The sequence below is a fragment of the Miniopterus natalensis genome, chromosome 17, assembly GCF_054644295.1.
Source record: "Miniopterus natalensis isolate mMinNat1 chromosome 17, mMinNat1.hap1, whole genome shotgun sequence".
Taxonomy (NCBI): domain Eukaryota; kingdom Metazoa; phylum Chordata; class Mammalia; order Chiroptera; family Miniopteridae; genus Miniopterus; species Miniopterus natalensis.
Genome location: NC_142097.1, coordinates 43,883,434 through 43,907,075, shown reverse-complemented (window position 1 = coordinate 43,907,075; position 23,642 = coordinate 43,883,434).

Below are 23,642 nucleotides of genomic sequence, written 5' to 3'. Positions count from 1 at the left end.
AGGGCCGCCTCGTGTCTGGTCCCTTCAGGATGGGCCGTACCCAGGTCTCTACGGTCAGCGGCGGGCACAGTTCTGGGCGACACATCTAAAGAGCGATGTCAGTGGCTGGCTGGCTGCGGGGCACCAGCGGGAGGAGGGCAGAAAGGTCGGAAAACTCACGGCCCGCGACAGGCATGGTGAGCTTCCCCAGCGAGGGGACACTGGAGGGAGGGCTTCCCCCAGATCAAAGAATGAGGGGCGCTCCCCGGAGGCTGACTTCAATGCAATACAATGGAAGGGGAAAGTCACTCTTCCGGGCGCCAGATCTCGTCCCACCATCTCCCCAGCCCTCCCGAGAGCCCCCCCGCCATGGTCCACGCAGGAACCCTGGTCTGAGGGAGCCACGAGCCTGCCCTGGACCAGGAGGCTGCACCGGAGGACCCCAGGGTCCCTTCCAGCTCACTGGGAGCACCCCCACCGCGTCTGTTTGTACTGAGGAAGTGACCCAGCGGAGCCCAGACGGCTGATGACGGCCGGAGTGGGGGTGGCCCTGGGGAAGTCAGCACTGGCTGGCCGGCTGGCCCGCTGGCCGGCCTGGGGGAATGATGTCAGCCGGATGACAGCGCAGAGGAGGCGAGGGATCCAGGGAAGGAGGGAAGAGGGAACGGAAAGGGAAATCAAAAGAGCAACAGAGAAAGACAGGAGAGAAAGACAGGAGCAGGGGCAGAGTCAGAGGCTGGGAGGGCGAACTGGAGGCCAGACACCGGCCGTGGGCCCTCGGTACAGAGCCCGGAGGTGGGCGCCTGCCTGGGCATCCTGGGCACGGCGGGATCATGCCCGGCCTCCCCTGATGAGGAGCGTGGGCGTAAGAGACAGGCAGGAGGCTCTGGGGCGTGGGGTGGGAGTGGCAGGGTTTCTGCAGAAGGCCCTGCCGGGAGTCACCCTTGAGTCATGCCCAACACCTGGATGTGTCAGGGACTGCGGGATGCTGGGAGGGTTCAGAAAAAGAAAATCCTCCCAGCCAGCCCTCCCGGATTCCCCCTCCAGCTGGGGAGACAAAACAGAGACACAGGAAAATTAGAGGACCGCGCACGGCCCGTCGCAAGGTGGGAAAGGACTCTCTAGTCAGGAAGACCCGAGTTCAAATCCAGCCTGGATGCTGTGTGGCTTCAGGCAAGTTCCTCAACCTCTCTGAGCCTCAGTTTTCCTCTGTTATGGGGAGAAATGACACAATAGATGTACAAGCCCTGGGTTGCCCCCGCCCCCTGCCCTGCCCCATAAATGTGAATAGGTCTGAACTTTGAAGAGAGCAAGCCCGGCCCTGAACATGGAGGAAAGCGCCGGAGGTCAGGGCATCTTGGTCGGAGGACATGGTCCGGGCCCTGGAGCTATGATCGTTCCCTAACTAGGTGTTGGTTTTGAGCCCACCAACGAGAGAGCAGACAAGTCCCCAGCCCTGATCAAGGCAAGAGGAAAGTGCCACGGAGCAGGAGCCCAAACAGGCTGGAAGCAGCCTGGGCCCCAGGGAACCGGGCACCCGGGCCATCTGCTTGACTGTTGAGTGCTGACAAGGTCCCCTCAAAGGCACACAGCTGGGGGCAGCCAACAGGGTCAGGGACCTTGGCAGCGGCTGCCGACTTTGCGGACGGTGGGGAATTCTTAAGGAGTGTCCAGTATCATGCACGTGCCCACAGATGGGCGGAAAACGCTGCAGGCTGTGGACAGAGCTGGCCGAGGGCCCATTCAGCTGTCCCCCTCCCCGCCCAAGGCAAGGCAAGGCCACCTCAGCTGTGTCCCCCAGGCTGCTGGTCCCTAGAGCAGCCCTCCCTGGGCCTATTGCTGTGGGGTGCATGCCCCTCCTTTGAGCCCGCTCTCGCCTGGGGCCTCAGCTGCTGTCCCAGCCTCCAGGAGAGAGTACAGAGCCACCCCATGAGTCACTGTGCCCACTTCCTGCCACATGGAACCCGTGGCTGAGTCACTGGCCCCCCAAAAGGGAAAGACTGGCCACAAGGCCAGAACGCAGGAGCCCGATGGAGCCTGATAGTGGGAGAGTAGGGGCGCTGGCACTGCAGGGCCTCGGCCGCCCTCTCCACGGCCCACGGGCCTCCTGCAGGACCTGGAGTCTGCCCAGCAGCGCCCACCCCACGGCCAGCAGGACGGGCTCCTTGCTGGTATTCCCCTCCGCACCCCACCCTCGGCAATGATTACCCTGTCGCCACCTTCCAAACAAAACAAAACATAAAACCCCAATCCTTTATTCTGCAATAATCTCCGGCTTACAGAAACGTTGCAAAAATACTACAAAGAATTCCCATCCACCCTTTGCCCAGATACCCCAAATCTTAACAGTCTACCACATTGTGTTATCCTTTCGCCTTCCTTCCTCGCTCCCCATTTTTTCCTGGGCTGTTGGAGAGTAAGTCACAGACACATGCCTCCCCCGCCCAGACACATCAGCGCGTGTCCCCAAAACAAGGGCATTTCTTCCCGAGTCAGGCACGGCGGGCACCCTGGGAAGGCTGCGCATCAGCCGGTCTCAGGCACTCCTGACCTGTGCGTCCCCCAGGCCTGGGGGGCTTCACCTGCTTGCCGGGCCGGAGGCCAGCACCCCAAGCTCTTCCCTCCCGCTGGCCTGGGGTGCGGAAGGACCGCTCAGCATCCGTGAAGTACGGGACGTTAATTCTCGGGAGGGTGAACCTTTGGCTGACGGGACACGAGACCCTTCTCCAGCATCTGTCCTCGGGGCTGCTGTATTCAGCCTCTTAGAAGGTGTCCCAGGGGACACCATCAGGGCCCCACGCTCCGAAGGGCGCCCGTGCACTGCAGTCACCTTGAAATTCTTAACAATTTTCTTTCAGTCGTAAGCGAAGTCCAGTGGGACAGGGAGCAAGAGCTGGGGTTGGAGCCTCAGCTCCCAGCGGTCCTGCCTCCCACCTTCCAGGGACCGGTCACGGCTCCCTCACCCTACCCAGCCACCCCTGGCCCAGCCTGACTGCTCCCCGCTGCCGCCTTCCTTGTAGGGCGCTCACACCGCATGGGGACCCCCGCCCCCAGCGTCCGGTCTGCGGGGACTGGGGCGCACAGCCTTCTGCCATCCCAGGCCAACTGACTGTCCCAGCAGCAGTCTCCTTCCTTGCTGGAGCCGCCCCAGCAGGTACTGTTCTGCTACCCATTCCGCAGATGAGATAACCGAGTCTCAGAGAGGTTACCGTGCCCGGGGCCAGCCAGTAATGAACAGAGTGGGATTCAAGCCCAGCCCTTCCTACTCGGAAGCCCCAGCTGCCCCTCGGCCATTGCTGTGCCTATTTCTGAGGTCTCTCCTTCAATCTTGTGTAGACGGGGTTGGGGGTGGGGGTGGAGATAATCTCATTCCGTGCCACCCTGGGGCCCCAGGCACCGCCCTTAGGGTTGGGAGTCAGGTTGGCGGGGCCCACGGGAGTGATGCAGGTGCTGAGGCCACGTGGGCCCAGGACAGGCTCTCCGAGGTGGCCCGGTTCCCATTTGAACAGCCAGGGAACGCAGGCCTGAGTCACGGGGATCCCTGTCCCTGCCCCCTCACCATACCTACGTCATTCATGCCAGTCCCCGCTCTCGGCAAAGCCCCGCTAACTTCTCGGCTCGCTGCCCCCTCTGCCCTGAAACAAATGTCCCAAGCTGGGGAGGCTGTCCCTTGACCCCAGCTCTGCAGCCCACACACTGAGGGCCGGGGGTCGGAGAGAGGTCCCGATGGGTCGGGAGATGTCTGGGCTTGCGTGGAATCCTGTTCCTGCTGCCAAGCTCCTGCACAGCCCCGGGCCAGTTAACCTCTCCGGTCTCCTGAGCGGGCCGGCTGGTAACATAGAAACTTACGAAAAAAGCCCGGGGAGCGTGAAATGCAAGAGCGTCTGGAGAGAGCCCCGCTGACCGCTGACCACACCTGACACTGTGTGACGTTTGTCTCATCCCCCCCTCCCCACGTATCTGTGAGGCAGGCTCTGCGAGCACCCCCACTCTACAGGGGAGGGAACAGAGGCTCAGAGAGGTTAAGGAACCTGCCTAAGGCAGCGCAGCCAGCAACAGCCGAGGTCTCCCAGCCCGCTGCGCAGAGCAGCCGCCCTCCCGCCCGGCCGGCCTTAGGGAAGCCGCAGGCACTGGAGTCCAGGGCCGCAGCCCCCCCCCACCGGCCAACCCCAGGAGCAAGGAAACCGACCCCTCCAGATAAACAAAGCACTTCCTCCGGAGCCCCAGGCCGGCCCAGGAGGAGGAGGCGCCGCACACAACTGTTTATGGAGACAGATGTTTGGGACGGAAAAAGAGAGCCGGCCCCTCCATCCCCATGGAGACGGAGGAAGTTTGCAACTTGGGCAGAGGCAACTACGCAGACGGGGCGGACACGGGGAAGGAGGGAGGGGACCAGGTCTGACCCAGGGAAACGCTTTGACATTTCCAGATGCTGGTGCCTAACAAAGGGGCGTTGCCACGGCAACTGCGGCCAAGCCAGCTGGACCGGGAGCCAGAGCCCAGAGAGGACACGTGGGAGGGCGGGATGCACAGAGGAAGAGCAAAGACATAAGCACCCGCTCCTAGGGGCCTCTGGCCCAGGGACCCCAGGGGCCTCTGCAAAGCTGGGAAGTTACTCAGGGCCCCCCCTTCCCTCCCTCCTCAGTCTCCTCCTCCCTCCCGCCTGCCCGCCTTCCTTCCCTTGCTCCCTAGGTGTTCAACCTCGCTCCTGCCCGCCCCCCCCCGCCATTGGCGATGTGCCCCCACCTTCCTGCTGGCAGCTGGCAGCTGGCAGCTGGCTCTTGGCATGGCTGATACCAGAGGGCAGGAGGGCCACATTCTCACTCCCTCTGGCTGGAAACCGGGCCCATTTCGGGCTGTGGTTACAGGGAAGGAGGGAGGTGAAGGAGAGGGGAGCTGTGGGCCTCTCTAAGGACCCACGCGGGGTTCCCTGGAATCCCTCAGCCTGGATACCCAGCCCCTGCATCTGCACTGGCTCCGCAGATGAGAGCTGAGGTTTCTAATGGCAATGTTCTCATCTCATCGCCCCCAAAGTGCCAGTGTCCATTGTGGGGCCTACGCTGTGGCTGTCCCCCAACTGGAGACCACCCGCACCTTCCAGCCCCCAACCTCAGAACCCCCCTGAGAGCCCGCGATGGGAAGGCAGAGCACAGCTGGGCCGTGTGTTTATCCAGCCTGGCCCGCCCAGGAGTGCACCCTGATTCCCAGGCTGACACTGGGACGGGGATGGTGTCGGAGTGATTGTCCTCCTCTGACATATGGGGAGATTAACACTTGGCAAGGAGCACTGGGCTGGAGGCTGAGCCGAGGCCGTGGCCGGTGGTGATGTGGCCACAGTCGAAGTGGCTCTGGGGTGGAGGCATGTCACGGGGAATGCCGGTGCCTCCCTGGCGTGGGGCTGCAGAGGACACGCTCCTCCCGCTGACAGGGACAGCTGGCTGGAGGCTTGGTCCCTAAGGGGAGCCTGCTGCCAGGCCCGACTTCAGAGACTCCCCTCCTCCCCTTCCTGCTCCGCACCACAGCTGCAGGAGCGGGAACCTTCACCCTCAGGCCTCCAGGCCCCTCCCCTCCCCCGCCTCCATCAGCCCCACCAGGCTCCAGGCCTGGGCTCCAGCCCCTCTCCTCTGGGCCCACACCCACGGGCTCCATCGCCCAGGGAGCCCCACCTCCTCGCCCTCCTTGGCTCTGGAGCCCAGATGCTCCAGACCCTGGATGATGCCTCACTCTGGGAATCTTCCAGCCAAGGTCCCACCCTCGCCCGTTACCACGCCTCCCTCCCTCCCTCTGAACTTCCTAAAGCCCTCCCCCGCCTGCCTGCAAGTCACCTGACTGGGCTGCCAGAGCCGGGCCCCACCAAGATTCCCCACCCAACTCTCCCAGCTCCAGCCTCCTCCCACCGAAAACCCCCAGCCAGTCCCAGGCCCACACCCCAGCCTGGCACCAGCGCTCCTGTAAACATGCGCACCCACGTGAGCGCACACACACTCACCTGTACACACGCACGTGCGCACACACACGTGTGCATGAGCGCACATACACTCACCTGTACACACGCACGTGCACACACCCACGTGTGCATGAGCGCACATACACTCACCTGTACACACCCACGTGAGCGCACATACACTCACCTGTACACATGCACGTGCGCACACACACGTGTGCATGAGCGCACATAACTCACCTGTACACACCCATGTGAGCGCACATACATTCACCTGTACACACGCACGTGTGCACACACACGTGTGCATGAGCGCACATACACTCACCTGTACACACGCATGTGCGCACACACATGCAAACCCGCTCACCATGCACACTCACGTGTGCAACATGCACACACGTACACACTCACAGGCGTTTGCAAGCACTCTCGTGCGCCTGCACACGCATGTGCACTGTTGCACCATCGGGTGTGTTTTACACACCATGCGCCCTCCTCCCAGCCTCCTGCTCTGCTCCTTCCAGTCTCTGGAACACCCTCCAGGGGCTGCATTTGTGACGTGGGGTGAACCCCAGCTTCCCCAGGCTCTTTCCTGAGTAGCACCTCATCTCACCTCTCAGGACGGTTGTACTTTCCTGCTCCCGAGAACTGGCATCTAATACTTAGATCCATTTTTTACAGCCAAGATAAAAAAAAAAAGAACCTGCCATTACTGTCCAATATTGGTGAATGATTGGGAGGGAGGGGAGATCCCCACCCACAAGGCTCAGTTTCACTGGGAAAGGGACTTTCCTTAGAAGGAACCAAGGCGTCTTGTATCAGCTCTTAACGATTTGGGAAGGGAAGCTCAATAGCTCTTTACTGTAATTCGAACAACTAAATTATTCATCAAGAGCAGCAGACAGAGATTGGACAGCGACCGGAGAGACCAGAGACCCCAGCCTTGCCCCACGACCCAGGCCTGGGGCCGCCTCCCCCTGCAGCTAGAGGGGTCTGGGAAGTGGGAGGCCCTGGGGGTCTCAAGGCGTGGAACAGTATGGATTTCAGCTGCGGGGGTGGTGGTGGCGAGGGGGACTGAATGAGGGGCCCTGGCCCGGAGGGGAGCAACTTCAAGAACTACCCCTGACCCCTTAGGGACTTGTCCCAGCGGAGGGGCCTCAATGCTCTGGCCAGGTGGACGACAGGCCACAACTCTGTCCTGAGAGGCCAGGTCCCCAGGAGTCTGGCTCCGCTCTGCACGTTCCTCTGGCATCCTGGTGTCCTCAGTGGGTGGGGTGGCCGCGGGCATGGCCAGTGTCCTCCCCGAAGCTCCTCCTCCCACAGGAGGCTCGGGATGGGGGAGGCAGGGGACAGGTGGACATCAGAACTCATCCCTCAAGTTCAAAACACAGCCCAGCACCCCTCCCCGTGACCCTGGCCCTGGGTGGGGGTCAGGCAGTGGATGAGTGCCTCCCCAGCTCTCCTGCCCTGCTGGGTCCACTCCCCATGCACCCCCTCAGCCCACCAGCCCCCTGCTCTGACCAGGAGGGAGGCAGGACAGAGAGCTTGGAATGAAGTCCCAGGCACTGTCCTTTAGCCTTTTGCTTGGGGGCCCAGCTCTGCCTGTCCCAGGGGAGGGAGTGACCAGGGGGACAGGGGGAGGAGGGGGTCGGGCCCAGGACGCTGGCTGTGGCTCCCCTCTCTGGTCTCCTACCCCGGAGCCTCCTTTCCCCTGGTGGGGGTTCCGTAATGCAAATGGAGCATGTGAGGGACGGGTGGACATGGGCCCAGGGGAGAGATCGGGAGCGAGCGCACATGCTCGAAGCCTGGGGCCCGAGCCCACGTGATGGGGCAGAAGGAACAGTTAGGAGAGGACAGAAGACCAGGGGAAGGGGAAGAAAGGAGGGAGCATCTGGTGGAGGGTATACGAGGGGAGGTGGGAGCCGGTGCCCAGGGTGGGGTCGGGGAGGGGGGAGGGCCGAGGCGCCCGCACGCAGCCTTTTTGGAAAGTGGAGGCCCCGGGGGCAGCACGTGCTGACTCACCCGCCTGCCTTCAATTTTCCCTGCTTCCTGGGGATTCTCATTTTATTTTCGGGAAAGCTGCCTGTTCCGTGACTAATTTGTTCTTAAACAAACCAAACCCAGGCAATGGGGAGGCTTGGTTTGGCGGGACCTGAGTCACTCCCCACCCAGGAGGACCACACCTCAGCTCCAGGCCTGGCCTTCCCCAGCTCCCGGGGGCCCTCAGCCCCCGCCTGAAGGTGCCTCTGAAGCTCTTCAGAGAAGCCCTGCTCCCTGACAGGGACACCCTGGGGATCCCAGGCTGCTGAGTGAGCTCCAGCTGCCTCCTGCCTGGAACAGTGCCTGGCACAGAGCCCGCACTCAGTTCACGTTTGTTGATTGACTGACTGACTGACTGACTCTTTGGTCTTCACTGGTCTCTCCCGCCAGCTCCTCCATGAACCCTGCCTCTCCTGCAGCCCTTCAGTTCCCTGACCCGGATTTCACCGACAGTTACCCTTCACCAGAACCATATCCTAACCAGACACGAGATAAAGTCTTTCTGGCTTATCTATGTGACCTTCACAGAACCCTGCCAGGCTCTCCGGGTGGCTCGGGCCTTCTATCCCACAGCCTGCCGGTGCCCATCTGGCAGCAGAGCCGGGGTGGGGTGCGGAGGGGGGGAGCCCACAAGCCCCCGGGCGCTCTACTAGGCAGGAGGGAGATACTGCACCAACTTTACAGGAAGGAAACAGGTTCAGAGAGGCCCGAGGTCCCTGAGCCAGTATGTAGCAAGTGCAAGGTTTAAACCCAGACCCCAGGGCACCCTCCAGCACCACAGCCCTCTGCCGAGGCCTATGAAGTAGGAGCCAGAGGTCGGAAGGCAGGGTGATATGAACCCCAGTGGGAGGGTGGGAGTGAAGCCGGGGTGAGGCCAGGGTGTTTTCTCCAGCTGGGCCAGCCCTGGTGAAGCCACCTGACCTAGGTCTCCCAGTGGGCCCGCGGCGTGTAACACAGCCATTGGCACGTGGCAAGAAACACAACTATGTTTTATCTCATCCTTTAAAAGTTTCAACTTTTGTGGGTACATAATAGATAAACTTAGTAACAATGTGTCCATGGTTTTAAATAAATAAAGCAACACGCTCTGTAACATTTTTCTGAGAGGCAGAAAACTGCACCCACCCCTGCCGGCTGCGCCCAGGACTCCGGCACCGCAGGGTGGGTGCCCAGGCGACAGGTGACCGCAGCTCGCAGGCCCGGCCTCCTGGGCAGCAGGGAGGGGCCTTCCCGCGTCAGGAGGCAGATCCCCAGCGCACCCTGCGCCCAGGCCCACCTGCACCCTCGGCAGGGCGCGGGGCTCGGCCCCACCTGGCGCCTCGCCACCTTCCTGGGGCGGCCACGAGGATACCGGGAAGGGAGGCGGCTGCGTTTTGCAGCTGCTGACACCCCCCCTCCCCCCGCGGCTTCCCCGATGGGTCCCCAGCCCCGGCGGAGCGCCAGCTCCCTCCACCTCCCGCCCGCCCGGGAGGCCCGTGCGCCCCGGGACCGGCCGCATCCCCCGGGGCTGGCCCGCGCCCAGGGCGCCCCGGGGCCCGCCCGGCCCTCGGACACGGCGCCCGCCCGGGCTCGGTCCATCGAGCCTCTCGTCGCTCGGGAGCCCGTTTCCCGTAAGCGCGCGGAGCCGCCGATTCCCGACAGCCGGCCGGGCGCGGGCGCGGAGCAGCCGCCGCGGCTGCGTCTCCACCAGCAATCGATGCGCGCCCGGCGCTCCGCGCCTAATGGAGCGGGGCCCGCCGCCCCCGCGCGGCCCGGCTCGTGCCCGCCGCTCCCCGAGGCCCTCGGGGGACAGGGCGCTCCGTGCCTGTGTGGGCATAGCCCAGCCCGAGCGCTGTGGGCGCAGCAGCGGGCGCGGGGCGCGGGGCGCGGCCCGGCCCGTGACCCCCCAGGAAGCCGTGGCTCCGAGCGGAGGCCTCTCGGGCCAGGCCCGCTGACCTGCACCTGACCAGCCAGCAAATGCCCCCCCAGAACCACGCTCTCCGCCCCTCCCCATGCCCCTCCCCGACTTTTAAAGGGGTTCAGTGGTCAGCCCGGATTCCCTGGGAATGAGCCCGAGTTCAGGGACTTGCTCTAGCCTGGGGCTGGGGCGGCTGCTTTGTCTCCCTAAAGGGGAAGGGAGGTGTCTGCTATGTCGTCACCCCCCCCCCCCCAGTGAGGGGCTGGGAGGGGAGGCCCAGGTCCTGTGATCAGGGGCCCTGCCCAGGGCTGGGGGAGATGCCCAGAGGGGCTTCATCGCAGCTCGCTGCCCCCCACTCTGGATTTGGGAGCCAGTCAGGGGAGAGAAGGAAGGAGGGAGAGGAGAGAGAGGGGGCGGGATTGGAAGACTGAGTCTTTCTTAGCTCCTGTCTGATAAAAGGTTAACTTGGGGCCCAGCCCCTGCCTCAGGCGCCGCCTCTGGGAGCCCTGGGGAGCCTGAGAGGGGTCCCCATGGGGGGCCAGGGGCAGAGTCAGAGTAGGACCCATAAGGCTACTGGCCCTGCTTGGAGTGTCCCCCTCCCCGTGATGGCCCTGGAGCAGAGGGACCCCTGCAATGGGGAAGAGAGGCCTGGCCCTGGGAGGAAACCAGGGCCTGAGCACCCATCCCCTCAGCTGCCTCAGACCCCCCTGGGCTGGGGTGTGGACAGAACAGGAGAAAGCATTCCTGTGGACTGGAAATTCACTTAGGGGGGTGTCTGAAAATGGCAGATTTGGGACTTGCGTCCCCCACATTGTTGGCTGCCAGGCCAAGGGGGACCCAGGCCTCAGGCCAGTCATGTGGCCGGGCTTTCCAAGGGGCTGTCCTACCTCCTGCCTCAGGCCTTCATTGCTGTCGTCACCCCACCTGGGGCTCATCGATCACTCATTCCCTCACGCATCCTCTCACGCATCCTCTCAAGCACTCACGGCCTCGCCTTCGCTGAGTGCCCCCGGCGGTCAGACACCGGCCACTATGAAAGGGTTCCGATGAGGTGCAGGGGAACCCCGTTACCAGCTGGGGCAGCTGTGAGCCCCGGGAGAGAGAAGCCCCTAAGCCGGCGGTGACACCAGGAACAAATTCTTTTACTTGAAAATGGTATTGAGGTAACTGCAGACCCGCATGCAGTTGTAGGAAATACTACAGGTGGGCTCAGAGCGCCTGCCCCATTAGCGGCCCCCGTGCCAGCTCGCTTCTGCAGGGCCCTCCCCACCGTCGTCTCCGAGCCCGAGCCCCCTGCCCCCAGGGCCTGGCCGCTCCGGGCCTCGGGCCCCGGCTCCTTTCAGCAGCTCTCGCCGCCCCGCACGCACCTGGCGCGGCAAGTTCGCACCTGGCCCGAGCTGACTAAGCCTCGCTTCCTTCACCTGCGAAGCCGGCAAGCCGCTGACCTCACGCCCGCCCCTGATAAGGAGCCTTGTGATTCCATTTAGGCTTCACCTGGATGACCCAGGATAACCTCCCCACCACGGGCCTTAACTTAGTCACACCTGCACAGTCCCTCTGGCCAAATAAGGCATCGCGGTCACGGGTCTGGGGACTGGGATGGGGACATCTTTTGGATCCAATTATTTATTCAGCCAACAGTAGAGGGTGGTGACATTTCTCAACCAACCCTTTTTTCATACCTGGATTTTGAACCCTAGGCTCTATGACCTACTCAAAAATATAACAGCAATTAAAAGAACAAAGGAGCCGGAGGTGGAGCCGGAGGCATTGGGGATGGGGGGGTGGGGTGAGGGGGTGGGGGTGGCTCTTCCGAGCGAGGCAAGCAGGTGAGAGCCGGGGACCTGGGGACTGGGGACAGCACATTCAACCTCCAGAGCCCCCGTCCTTCCCTGTTTGGTGGCGATGGGGACATTTCCTTTCCTCCCAGGGCTGTCGTGAGGATTCAAGCACCAAACAAAAATCATCCTAAATGTACCCCAAACATTGGACATGGAAAAGATGGTGACAGAAGCCATCTGCTGTACCCTCCCCAGCACGGAGGGAAAGTTGCCCCTCCACCCACGACACACTGTCCTGCAAAGGTTCTGAGCTCTTGGGGGTCTTCCCATGGCACCTGGTGGTCCCCTCCCCTTTGGGGCAGGAGGCCTGGGCGTCAGGGCCCCAGGACTACGTCCCAGACACACCTGGAATCTTGGTTCTGCTCCTGGTCATGCAGGTGGCCTGGGCGGCCCAGGGAGTCAGCATGGCCTTGGGATCAGGTGGCACTGGCCTGGAACCCAGTTCTGTGCCCACACTGGCCATCCCCGGCCTTTGCCTAGCCAGGGTCTTGGTCTGGGTGACTCACTGACGACCTGACCTCCCCCACCTCCTGGAGCCGGACACCACACAGGGTGGCTCAATGAGAGCATGCTCACCCTTGTCTGTCTGGCCATTCGGACCGGACCCCAGCAGGCCTGAGCCTACCTGCCCGGACTTTTCTTAGCGCTGCCCAAGCCAGGTGGGCCTGAGGCCCGGCTCTCGCCCTGTGTGTCGTCCTGTGAGCCAATAGCATGGCCCCCATCGCTCTGCACTGCCCTTGGCCAGGACCTCTCTCCACAGCAGCACCCCATTCAGCCGGGAGTGCCGGTGCCTCTGGCCCACACTGTCCACAGGAGGAAACCGAGGCTCCGAGGCCCCACAGCGAGTGGGGCAGAGAATGGGGAGGAGGCCGCCCTAATGTCCTGCACCCAGGGCCTCCCCCTTGGGGCTGAGCTGGGGCCTGGGCAAGGAAAGAAGAAGGGAAACCGTCTGGGGTGAGAGGGGTCAGCACCGGAAGCAGCTGGGGCGGGGGCGCTGAGGCTGGAAACTGAGGCCGTCTGAGACCAGGCCTGGCTCCTACACTACGGCTGCCAGCCTCCCCCACTGATCGGGGAGCTCAGGCTCACATCCCAGGGCACGGGCTTCCTAGAACCATCCGCGGTCTCCTTTGGGGCTGCCCACCCTGGCTGCAGCGGGGAGGCCTCCCCAGTGGGAAGAGATGGGCCCCGCAGAGCTGGCCGGGCCCGCAGATCCCTGCCACCTGGGGGGCCTGGGCTCGGGGTCCTGAAAGTGCTCTGTGCTGCGAGAGGAGAGTCGGGGGGGAACACCAAGGCCAGGTGCGAGCCGGGGAGAGCCGAGGACCCAGAACTCCAGAGGAAGGGCAGATGGTCAGGAGGTTAGGTAAGGTGGCCCAGGAGAGGGTTCCAGAGGACCAGATGGGGGGGGGGGCTAGGGAATGATAGAGGAGGCGCATGGAAGTGAGAAAAAGCTGGGGAGTCCCCTCCAGAGCCCCGGGAGGGTCCCTCCTGCCAACCCCTCCGAGCTCCCCTGCCTAGGCCGAGCCCCACCTGTGCGTCCTCAGCACGGCCCCACCCGGGGAGTCATTCTCATTCCCCGTTTACGGCTGTGGGAGGTGGATTCACGTACCCAGCTCACCCCCTCCAGGAGGGCCGTGCTCGGTGCTGTCCACATGTGACCTCATTCAAACACCGGGGCCAGGAGGCTGGAACTAGAACAGACCCCGTTTCATAGATTAGAGTCCCGACGGCTCCAGTTCTGTGGTCAGGTCTTCACTGCTCGTGGCCAGCGTTAAAATCCAGACTTTTTGAAACAGCCCAAAGGTGGGAGCAACCCAAATGTCTATGCACAGAGAGTGGACAAACACAATGGGGTCCATCCAGGCGGTGGAATACTATTTACCCATAAAAAAGAAATGGCATTGACACGTGCTAGGGCATGGGTGACGAACCCTGAAGACGCCGTGCTCAGTGAAACCAACCAGACACAAAAAGACAAATACTGTGAGAGTCCACTTATCCGAGGGACCCAGAACAGCCAAACCCATAGAGACAGGACGCGGAGTGGTGGCGCCAGGGCTGGGGAGCTGGGTGGGCCCTGAGTGTTCAACGGGGCAGAGTTTCAGTTCGGGAAGACGGTGATATTCGGGAGATGACGGTGGTGGAAGCCGCACAAAGTGAATGTACCTAACGCCACCGAGCTGTGCGCGCAAACGCGGTCAAAATGGCACGTTTTATGTACAAATAAAATGGTAAAAAATTTCAGGTAAAAACAAAAAATCCCAGTTCTTGAATTCATGTTTATGACACAGCCACCGAAACGCATGACACCAGGCTACTAAGCCCAAACGTTTGCTTTCCACCGTCCCCACAGTCGCGGGCAGGGGGTGGGGATGTGGGCAACAGTTCCCTGGCCTGCAGGAGCCCAGCCACTGGGCCTTAAAGGTGGTCTGGACAAATTCGGGCAGCTGCCCCACGGGGACAGTGAGGTTATGGTTCGGCAGCCAGGCCCCCGCGGCCCCCGCCTCGGTCCTGTGGAGCACCCCAGCCCTCAGGTACCCCCTCAGGGAAGATGGGGCACCCCCACACAGGCTGGAGCACTGGGGCAAAGGCAGACCTATGAGCCCTGGTCTCAACACACCAGCACCTGCACCTGTGTGCGCACACACGCACACACACGCACACACACGCACACACACACGCACACACACGCACACACACGCAACAGGTCCTATCACCCACATCACCTGAGCTCCCAGAAGGGCACAGGGCAGGGGTGATCTTTGCCTCCCCCCCCCCAGGAGCCCAGTCCCCTCCTAGCCTCGTGCCCATCCCCCACCCACCCTTCTCAACTGCCACCCCAAACAAAGCCCAAGCGCCCCCAAACACGGGCACTGCGGCGCCCTGGCTCGGGCAGCCAGGCCCGGGACGATGCGGAGACTGCCTGGAAATAGGAGGCCAAAGAATGCAGTGGGCAGCTTGGCAGAGAGACAGACAGCCGCTGGGCTTCCAGGAACAGCCAGCCCTGCCCTGCCCTCGCCCACCAGCCCGGGGCTCAGCCAATGGGTGACCGCTGCTGGGCTCCAGCCCCCAGAAGCACCCAGCCCGACCCAGCTGCTGCAGGGCCTCCTGGTCACCACCCCTGCCCCAGGCGACAGCAGGGCGGGAACTGAATCCCTGTCCTCTCCGGGCTCCAGCCCTGCCGGGAAGGGGGTATCTTTAGCTTCCCTTCCTGGAAGCCCACTGGCTCCCGGCCCGCCGTGCCCAGCAGCATCGCCGGCGAGCCCAGGCCACCTCCCCCGCCAGCAGCGAGTCCCCAGAAGAGGAGAGATCACCCCAGAAAGGCTGGCTTGGCTCCCTCGGTGCCCGCCTGACTAGCACCCAGGGCCCAGGCTGGACATGAGACTGTCAGCCCCTCTTTCCCGCTTCCTTCCCGCCCCCTGAGGGGCTTCTGCCGCAGGGGGCACTGGCCAAAATATTTCCGCCCTTGACTAACTGAGGGCCTTGTGTCGTATCTACCCGTGAGTCTCTCTCTCTTTTTTTTTTAATTCTCACCCCAGGATATTTTTTCCACTGATTTAGCAGGCCAGGGACAAGCCTGTGACCTGGTACGTGCCCTTGACCGGAAATTGAACCTGAGACCCTTCAGCTCTCCGACCCTCGCTCCAGCCACTGAGCCCACCGGCCGGGGCAGTGAGCCCCTTTTGCTGGAGCAGGAGATGGAGACGCAGAGAGGAGACGGGAACGGCACAGGTCACAGAGCAGGTTACAAGCTGGCCTGCCCCCGACACCAGCGTGTTTCCCTGGCACCGTGACTCCTGACCTGAGCAGCTGTTCGTGAAATGACGTGGGCGGGGGCTGCTGGGAAAATGACCTGCTGGGTGCCAGGTAGGGGACGCAACTTTGAGAAAGGCGACTCCAGAAGAGAGGGGAGCACGTCTGAGGGGGCAGAGGGGCTGCTGGGAGCAGCCAGAGAAGGACCCGTGTCCCCAGGGGGGAGGAGAGGTGGGGTGCAAGGTGCAGCCACCTGTGGGGCTTCTCCGAGGAAGAGGGCCTGAGGCAGGACAGGTGAAAAGGAGCTGAGTCGGCACCAGGGCAGGAGAGGACAGGCCAGGGGGCCTGGGGCCTAGGGAGGGGGTGAGGGTGCAGGGAGCCCCTGGACCAGGAATTAAACTGGTCAGGCCGGGCCTGAACTCATTTCCCGGCCCAGAGACGATGCTGGGCACAGATTGTTAAGCCGGGATGGTGGACCACTCTCCTCGAGCCAGGCCTGGGATACAAGAAAGATTGGGACAGTTGGCTCTCTGCCCCCCAGAGGCTCAGGGCCTGGTAGTTTGTGGGGGGTGGGAAGGGGAGCGGGCAGACCAGAAACTGAGCGCCCAGTTAGCTGCGGGGCAGGGCAGAGAGGGGAGACGTCCAGGGGAGCACTGAGCAAAGCATGGCAAAGGCGAGCGAGTCCGCAGCTGGAGGAGGGGGAGCCGTCGGGGAGGAGGCGTCCTGACCGGATGAACGCTGTGTCCACAGCAGACGTGGGGGCTGTGGGGTCAGGGGGCCCAGTGCTTGGAAGGGCACAAGAACAGGAGCTGGAAAAGGAGCTGTGTAACTGTCAGGCCTGTGATCTCAGCTGCGAGTAACAAACAGAGGCTTCAACCAGAAAGACATTTGTTGTTTACATAACAAAAAATGCAGAGGTTAGGGGTTCCAGAGATGGCTGGCAGCTCAGGGACCCAAGTTCTTTCTATCCTTCCTGGCCACCGATCTAGGGTGACCAATCATCCTGTCGCCCAGGACTTTCCCAGTTTTAGTGCTCAAAGACCTACACCCCAGGAAATCAAATCCAGACTTTTGGTCACCCTCGCATTGAAGAGGTGGCTCCTCATGGGCACAAAAGAGCTGCCACAGCTCTAAGCATCACACCCTCCCGTGACCATGTACTGAGCAAGAGGAAATGGGATACAAGCAAGACACATTCCTTCTTGAACTTCTCAGAAGCCCTCAGAGACATTCCCTGTACATTTCACTGGCAGTCCTGGGTGGCATGGTCACCCCCAAACATAAGTTGTCCCTCGGTACCCACGGGAGCTTTGTTTCAGGACCCCGCTCAAATACCAGACTCCTGCCCTGTATAAAATGACGCAGATCAATGCACACAGCGAGTCTGCTGCATCCCCAGGCTCCCAGCCACAGGAAACGGTGCAGGGATTTTTAGGAAAAAATCCTCTCATAAGAGGGCCGTGCAGTTCAAACCCGTGCGGCTCAGGCCCAATGTACTTCGCACCATTTCAAACACCGTGAAGGGAGAGACCGTCGCAGGAAGCAGCTTCCTCTCTGCAGATGGTTGCACAGTGTGATGTAGGGGAAGCTCCTCACTGCTCGGTGTCCGGGGGTCTCTTATAAGCCTCCCACTCACCCGGGCAAGCATCACTGTGCAGGGCAGCCGATGCCTAAGATTTGGGGGTGCTGGCCTGGGAACCCCACCAGGCCCACGACTGGATATACTCCTGGGGTGCCCTCTCCACTTGACGAGCGAGACCCGTTCCTGTGGCTGGAGGCTGCGGGTCAGCAGGGGCCCAGCTGTGGCCTCGGGTACGCACATTTCACAACCCAGTGCCCACATGTCCACAGGCCCCCAGCGACGCCGAAGCCTCGACCCGTCCAGCTTCCAGCCACGTCTCCTGCGTTCCCACGTCCCCAGCAGCATCTCACTTCTGACTGCGCTCCTCCCCGGCCTCCGGGGGAGTCTGCTTCCCTCTGTAGCTCATGTCCCCCCCTCCTCCTGCACCACTGTTACGGTCACTCCCTGACCCCTTGAAGGCCTCCAGCCCTTGGAGAACCCCGGGGGCCCTCCTGCCCTCGCTCGATGCATTTTCCTTGCTCATCTCGCCCCCTAAGAGGTTGCCCTGGAGGGCCAGGCCGGGGTCACGCGGGACCGGCCTGAGTGGGTCTGAAGACCCTCAGGGAGAGAGGTGCTGGGAGGCACAAAAGGGTGGCGGCCAGGCGCAAGGGTCAGAAGTGGGTGTTCCCGGCAGGGACACGGGGACTTCCGGGCGTCGGGACTTTGTGCAGGTTGAGTTAGAGACCACGGGTAGGAAGGTCAGGGAAGTGAGACAGCAGGCCCAGGGTTGATATTAGTTGCACTCTCTTGAGACAGAATGTTCCAGAAACCAAGTGGGCTGCCTCGCCCCGTGGTGGGGTTCCTGGGCTGGGCCTCGAGCAGGGACTGAACTCTTGGGAACGCAGAGCCGCGTCTGCCGGATGCTCCGGGTGGCAAGTCAGCAAAAGGAAGTTGGAGCCAGCTGACACCGAGGGGCATCGACGGGTCGGGCGGGAGGCGCAGCCAGGGAGAGGCGCCCGGCTCCCCAGGGCAGGCTCCCCTTCAGCAGGCTCCCCCACGTGCCCACAAGGTGACCTCGAGCATCCCCAGGCCCTGTATCTCCAGGTCCACAGCCACGCGTCTCTCCCAGCTGAAGGCCAGAGTGTCCCCGAGCTACCCCTTGTGGGGCGCATTTGGTCCGAGTTGGGAACATGTGACCAGGGGGGTGAGATATTCAAACTGGCTTAAACCAGCCGAGGCTCACCCCTGTGGCTGGAGTTGGGTCAATGGGGAAAGTGAGTCCTGGGTGGGGCTTGGGGAGCAACCCTCGGAGGGGGACCGGTCCTAGGTCCCTGGAGGACATCTGCAGCAGCAGTGTGTCCACGCAAGAGGGGTCTGATAACTGATAGTCGAGGGGGTACATGAGAGAGAGAGGAAGGAGGGAAGGGGGAAGGGAGGGAGGGAGGGAGGGAGGGAGGGAGGGAGGGAGGGAGGGAGGGAGGGAGGGAGGGAGGGAGGGCAGAGTGTAAGGGAAGGAAAAGCTGGAGACGCGGAGGCTAGACTCCAGCTCCAGCCTCCCCGCTGGCCGGGACACTGCCTGTTCCCAGAACACCACCTGCCCCGAAGGACATTCACCCGCTGGTCAGGCTGGGCCAGAGGGCAGTTCCCCAGAGGAGCGAGGGGTGGGGGGTGGAAGGTGCCAGCTGAAAGGTCCCGTGAGTCCCCGCTGGAGCTGCCCGAGGTGGGGACGCCCTGGGTGCCCTGAGATGCCTGCAGGAAGGTGAGGGCGCAGAGGGGGGCGGGGACAGAGGCTCCCTAAATGCTGCGATGCTGAGGCTGAGTGCCCGGGAGCTCCCACCTGCCCAGGGGCACTAGGGGGGCAGGGAGGCCCAGGAAGCTTAACAGATCGTGGGCTGACCAGCCCGAGTGAGACCCCTGCCTCGGGTCCCGCTAAGAATTCAGGGTGGGCGTGGGTGGGCTGAGACCCCACCGCTCTGACGAAAACAGGTCCTCAACCCCTAGCCATGTTCTAGGGGGCAACTGACCTGGAGGCCAAATGAGAGTGTGCCCAAGAAAGGAGGGGCTGCCCCTTTGGTGAGGGGTGTCTCAGACTCTCTGGGGCCCCCTCTGCTGTCCCTTGTGCCCCTTTCCCCCTGGAGGTGGTTCCTGGCTGGCTGCACATGGGGAAGCTGATGGGTCAATGACAGAACTGGCAGAGCTGGCCTGGCTGCCACATGTGCAGAATGAAAACATGGGGCCCCGGGCTCCAGAAGTATTGAGAATTTCACGGTGGGGCAGGAGAGGGTGAGACCCAGGCAGGCCCTTCTGAGAGTGGGTGCTGTTTTGTGTTGTTCTCAGTCTATGGATAACCAATGTCGTGGCTGAACCAGTTCTCACTGTCACTGCCAGATACCCTTCAGCAATAACCATCAGGGAGCTTTGCAAAGATGCAGGTTTGTTACTCTCAAGACCTGGAAACTACACACCTGGGCCTCTGGGCTTTGCAGTGAGGTCTCGGGGAGGGTGTGCGCAGGTCAGGGGTGCTGCTTTTATCGTGGTTGAGGGTGGGGGCTCACTCTTTACTGGTGGATGTAGAACATACGAGTGGACTGGGAAGGCAGAGGAAACACTCTGAGGCCCAACGGTCAGCTGTTGAAACCACCTGGAGCTAAAACAAAGGAGCCTGAGGGGGAGCTGGCCTGGCTCTTTAGCTGGTCTGGCAATTTGAAGTGGGTGCCTATTTGAAACAGAGAGAAGAAAAGTCTGTGGCGAGAGGAGCAAGGACACTATATGGCACTCACTATATATGCAAAGGCCCTGTGGCCACCCGGCAAGGGTCCTAACAAGAGTCCCGGAGTCCGACTCTTTTTACATCCTGAGGCCCAGTTAAACCTCTAAAGGTGTCATTAGTCCCATTCTACAGAGGAGGAATTGAGGGCCAGAGAGGGGAAGGGACTTGCTGGGAGGCAGCAGAGCTGGAATCCAAAGCCAGGCCCGCAGGGCCCCGAAGAGCTGTCCGAGCCACCCTGGCTGTGCTTCCTCAGTGCTGAGGGGGGAAGCCAGCTGTGGCTTCTAATCCCGGACCTGGCCTTACTTCCAGCTCTGGCAAGTCACTCAGCCTCTCCGGGCCTCCATTTCTTTATCTGTAAAATGGTAGTGTACTGATAGGCCCTACCCTCTGTAGGGCTACTTCTCATAATAGACACAGAATGCTTAGGACAGCGCTGGGCACAGGAAAAGCTCCAGATACCTGTGCTCCAGGGGTGCCACTGTGCTTCTGTGCGCTATCCTCTCTGCCAGGGTGCTGTCTCCCCCACCCCCCAGCTTCTGCCTCACCCGGTCTCCAGGGAGCAGGCCTCCACCTGCGGGGCAGGGCTGCCCACCGCCACCCCTGCCCAGGCTAGGGCACACACACACGCACACACACACGCACGCACACGCACGCACACGCACGCACACTCTCTCTCTTCCTTCCTCTCTGGCCAAGTGCGAGGCTCGGCCGCCAAGGTCTCCCTCTAGTGGCCCCACAGCAGCGCGATTCTCACCCTCTGCGGGGACCAAGGGCACCACACGCTTGCCCGGGGCCTCAGCAGAATCCTGAGGGGCCCCAGCTCCCTGCCAGCTCCCGGCCGGGCCTGGGCACCTGCCCTCCGCTCCTTCATTCATTTGAGCGGTGGGAACAGAGCTCTTGCCAGCAGCAGCCCAAGTCAGAGGCTCGACTCTCAGAGCAGAACGACAGGCAGGGTTGGGGACCTCAAGGGAGTCTCAGGCTGGGGGGTGGGGTAAAACGGGTTACCACTGGGGACTGAGTGCCACCCCAGGGCTCACACCATTTACGGATCTCGCAGACAGGGGTGAGCACAGCGGGGTAGGTGCCCCACAGCCTGATGTCCTGACAAAGGGAGGGATGAGAGGCACCCAGGAGGAAGGACAGGCCTGGGCACGGGTTCCTTGTGAGCTTGTTTTCTCTCTTCTTTAAAAGAAAAAATTGTGGTAAAATACACATGATATAAAATTTGTCATTTTAACCATTTTTAAGTGTTTTAGTTGAGTGGCATTAGGTACATTCACGTTGCTGTGTGACCGTCACCACCATCCACCTCCAGAGCTTTTGCATCTCCCTAAACTAAATCTCTGACCCCATTAACCAACCACCGCCCCTCCCCCAGCCGCTGGCAGCCTCCCTTCTACTTCCTATGACCTGACTCCTCCAGGGACCTGACATAAGGGGAACACACCGAGTTTGCCCTCTCGTATGTCACTCGGCATAACAGCCCCAGGAGCTGTCCACATTGTAGCAGGTGTCAGGATTTCTTTCCTTTTCAAGGCTGAGTAATATTCCATTGTCTGGATGGACCACCTATTCCCTCAGGGTCATTTCCTGTTGGATTCCACCCCTGGGGCTGAGGTTTCTCAGTTTTTCCATCTGACCTTCCAACGGGCAATAACAACAATAAAAACGAAGTTATGACTGTAATGAGTTGAATTGACCCCCCCTTAAAAAATACATCCCCCAGAACCTTTGACTGTGACCTTATTTGGAAAAGGGTCTTTGGGGATGCAGTTGGAGATCTTAACTGAGATCACCCTGCATTAGGGTGCCCCCTAAATCCAGTGCCAATGTCCTCGGAAGACACAGACGAGAAGACAGACACAGGGAAACGGAGACTCGAGACCACAGAGGCAGAGGCGGGGGTGCAGCAGCCACCAGCCACCAGCCACGCAGCGCCTGTGTCCCCCCAGCTGGGAGCAGCATGTAAGGGTCTCCCCTCGAGCCTCGGTGGGGAGCTGGCCCTGCTGACACCGGCCTCCACACCCATGAGACAGTCAGCTCTGTTGTGTGAGCCCCCACGGTGGGGTCTTTCCTTCCAGCAGCCCCAGGAAGCCAGCACAGGGGCCCCTCCCGACAGGCCCTGCCCTTTCTGTTCCCGCTTCACAGGGTCCGGGCCCCACACTGCTGGGAACCCCTCGGCCGGGCAGGGCCGGGCCTGCGGATCGGCTGCCTCGTGACTTTGAAGTCTGCCCGGGCCCCTGAGGCTCCGGGCCCCTCTCCCCGGTCCCATCTGGACTCAGGCGCAGTCCGCTTTTTCCGAGAAGGGATGTTTTAAGTGTTTTACAGGCATTCTGCTATTATGTTTATTATTTACGGTCAGTTTTAGGACATAAAATTGTGGCTGTATTGTGGCAGTAAATTTTATTTCCATGGCTCTCAAACACAAACAGACACGAACAATTGCCCTGTTAGTGGCGGAGCATCGTCAGAATCCCGCGGAATAGAAATTTCACCGCAGTAATAACCGTAAAATACCAGAGGCCCGCTGCAGCAGGCTGCTGGGAAGAAAGCTGGTCCCGCCGCACGCGCCAGGCCCCGCTCCGCACGCGGCTCTGCGGGCCGGGGGGGGACACCTGCCCAGGCGCCGGGCCTGCCCGCGACGGCCGAGGGGCTCCTGGGCCCCGTCCTGCCCTGCCTCTGGCCGGACACATACGACGGATGAGCCCCTTTGAGGTTACATTTCAATCATCCTGCTGACAAGAAATTTTTACTTCTGCAATTTTAAAGCTATAAAATGAAAAAGAAAAAAAAAGCCATTTCAGCTCCGGGATAAAAATGCAGCTGCAAGAAATCTATGGGGTGGGTGGAATGAGAGCTGCCAAATAAAGGGCAAGATGCCCAGTTCAGCTTGAATGTCAGATAAACAGCCAGTCATGTTTAGTATAAGTCTATCCTGCACATTGCTTAGGGCAGACTTATATTATTATTAGTTTTTTTTAAACATATCTTTATTGATTTCAGAGAGAGGAAAGGAGGGAGAGAGAGAGAGAGAAACATCAATGAGAGAGTCATTGATCAGCTGTGAGCCCGCAACCTGGGCCTGTGCCCTGACCGGGAATCGAACCTCGATCTCCTGGATCCCAGCTCGACGCTCAACCACTGAGCCCCGCCCAGCCGGGCAGGACAGACTTATATTAAAATGAAGTGTTTATTGACATTCAAATTGAACTCCTTGGCACCTGGTCTTTTTGTTCGTTTATTGTATTAAATTTGGCGGCCTCAGGTGGGGCTAAAGACCAAGAACGAACTCCACCCCCAGAAGTGAATTCGTGAAAGGAAGAATTGGGGGCCTCAAGGGGATAGTCACAGGTGCGGATGCTCACGCTTGGCCCAGCAGGGCGTCCTTGGTCTCAGTTGGCTTAACAGTGTCCCCAGGCTCCAGTGAGAGGCGAGGGCACTGTGAGGGTCTGCAGGGGGCATTTCTAGGTTAGCCCGGCAGAGCCTCTCCCCCTGGGGGCTCACCTTCAGTCCCTAACCGCTGGGCGCCAGGCCTTGGAGCCACCTGAGAAAATCAGCCGAGGACTCAAAGAATGAAGGATTGTTTTGGACCACAAGTTACATGAGCCAGTTTTGATCAGCCACTCACTTGCCAAGCCTCGCAGCAAACGCCTCGGCTGCTGCCCAGATCCACCTGCAGAGGCGAGCAGTGTCCTCCCTTCCTTCCAACAAGAGTACATTAGGAGGGGTGCACCCCAGGGACCCCGAACAGGCTCCATCCCAAGGGGGCTCCATGGGTGAGCTCCCTATCCTGGTCCCACTTGGGTGGTGGTCATGGGTGGACACCAGCAGTACATGGACGGGGGCACTGAAGGAGA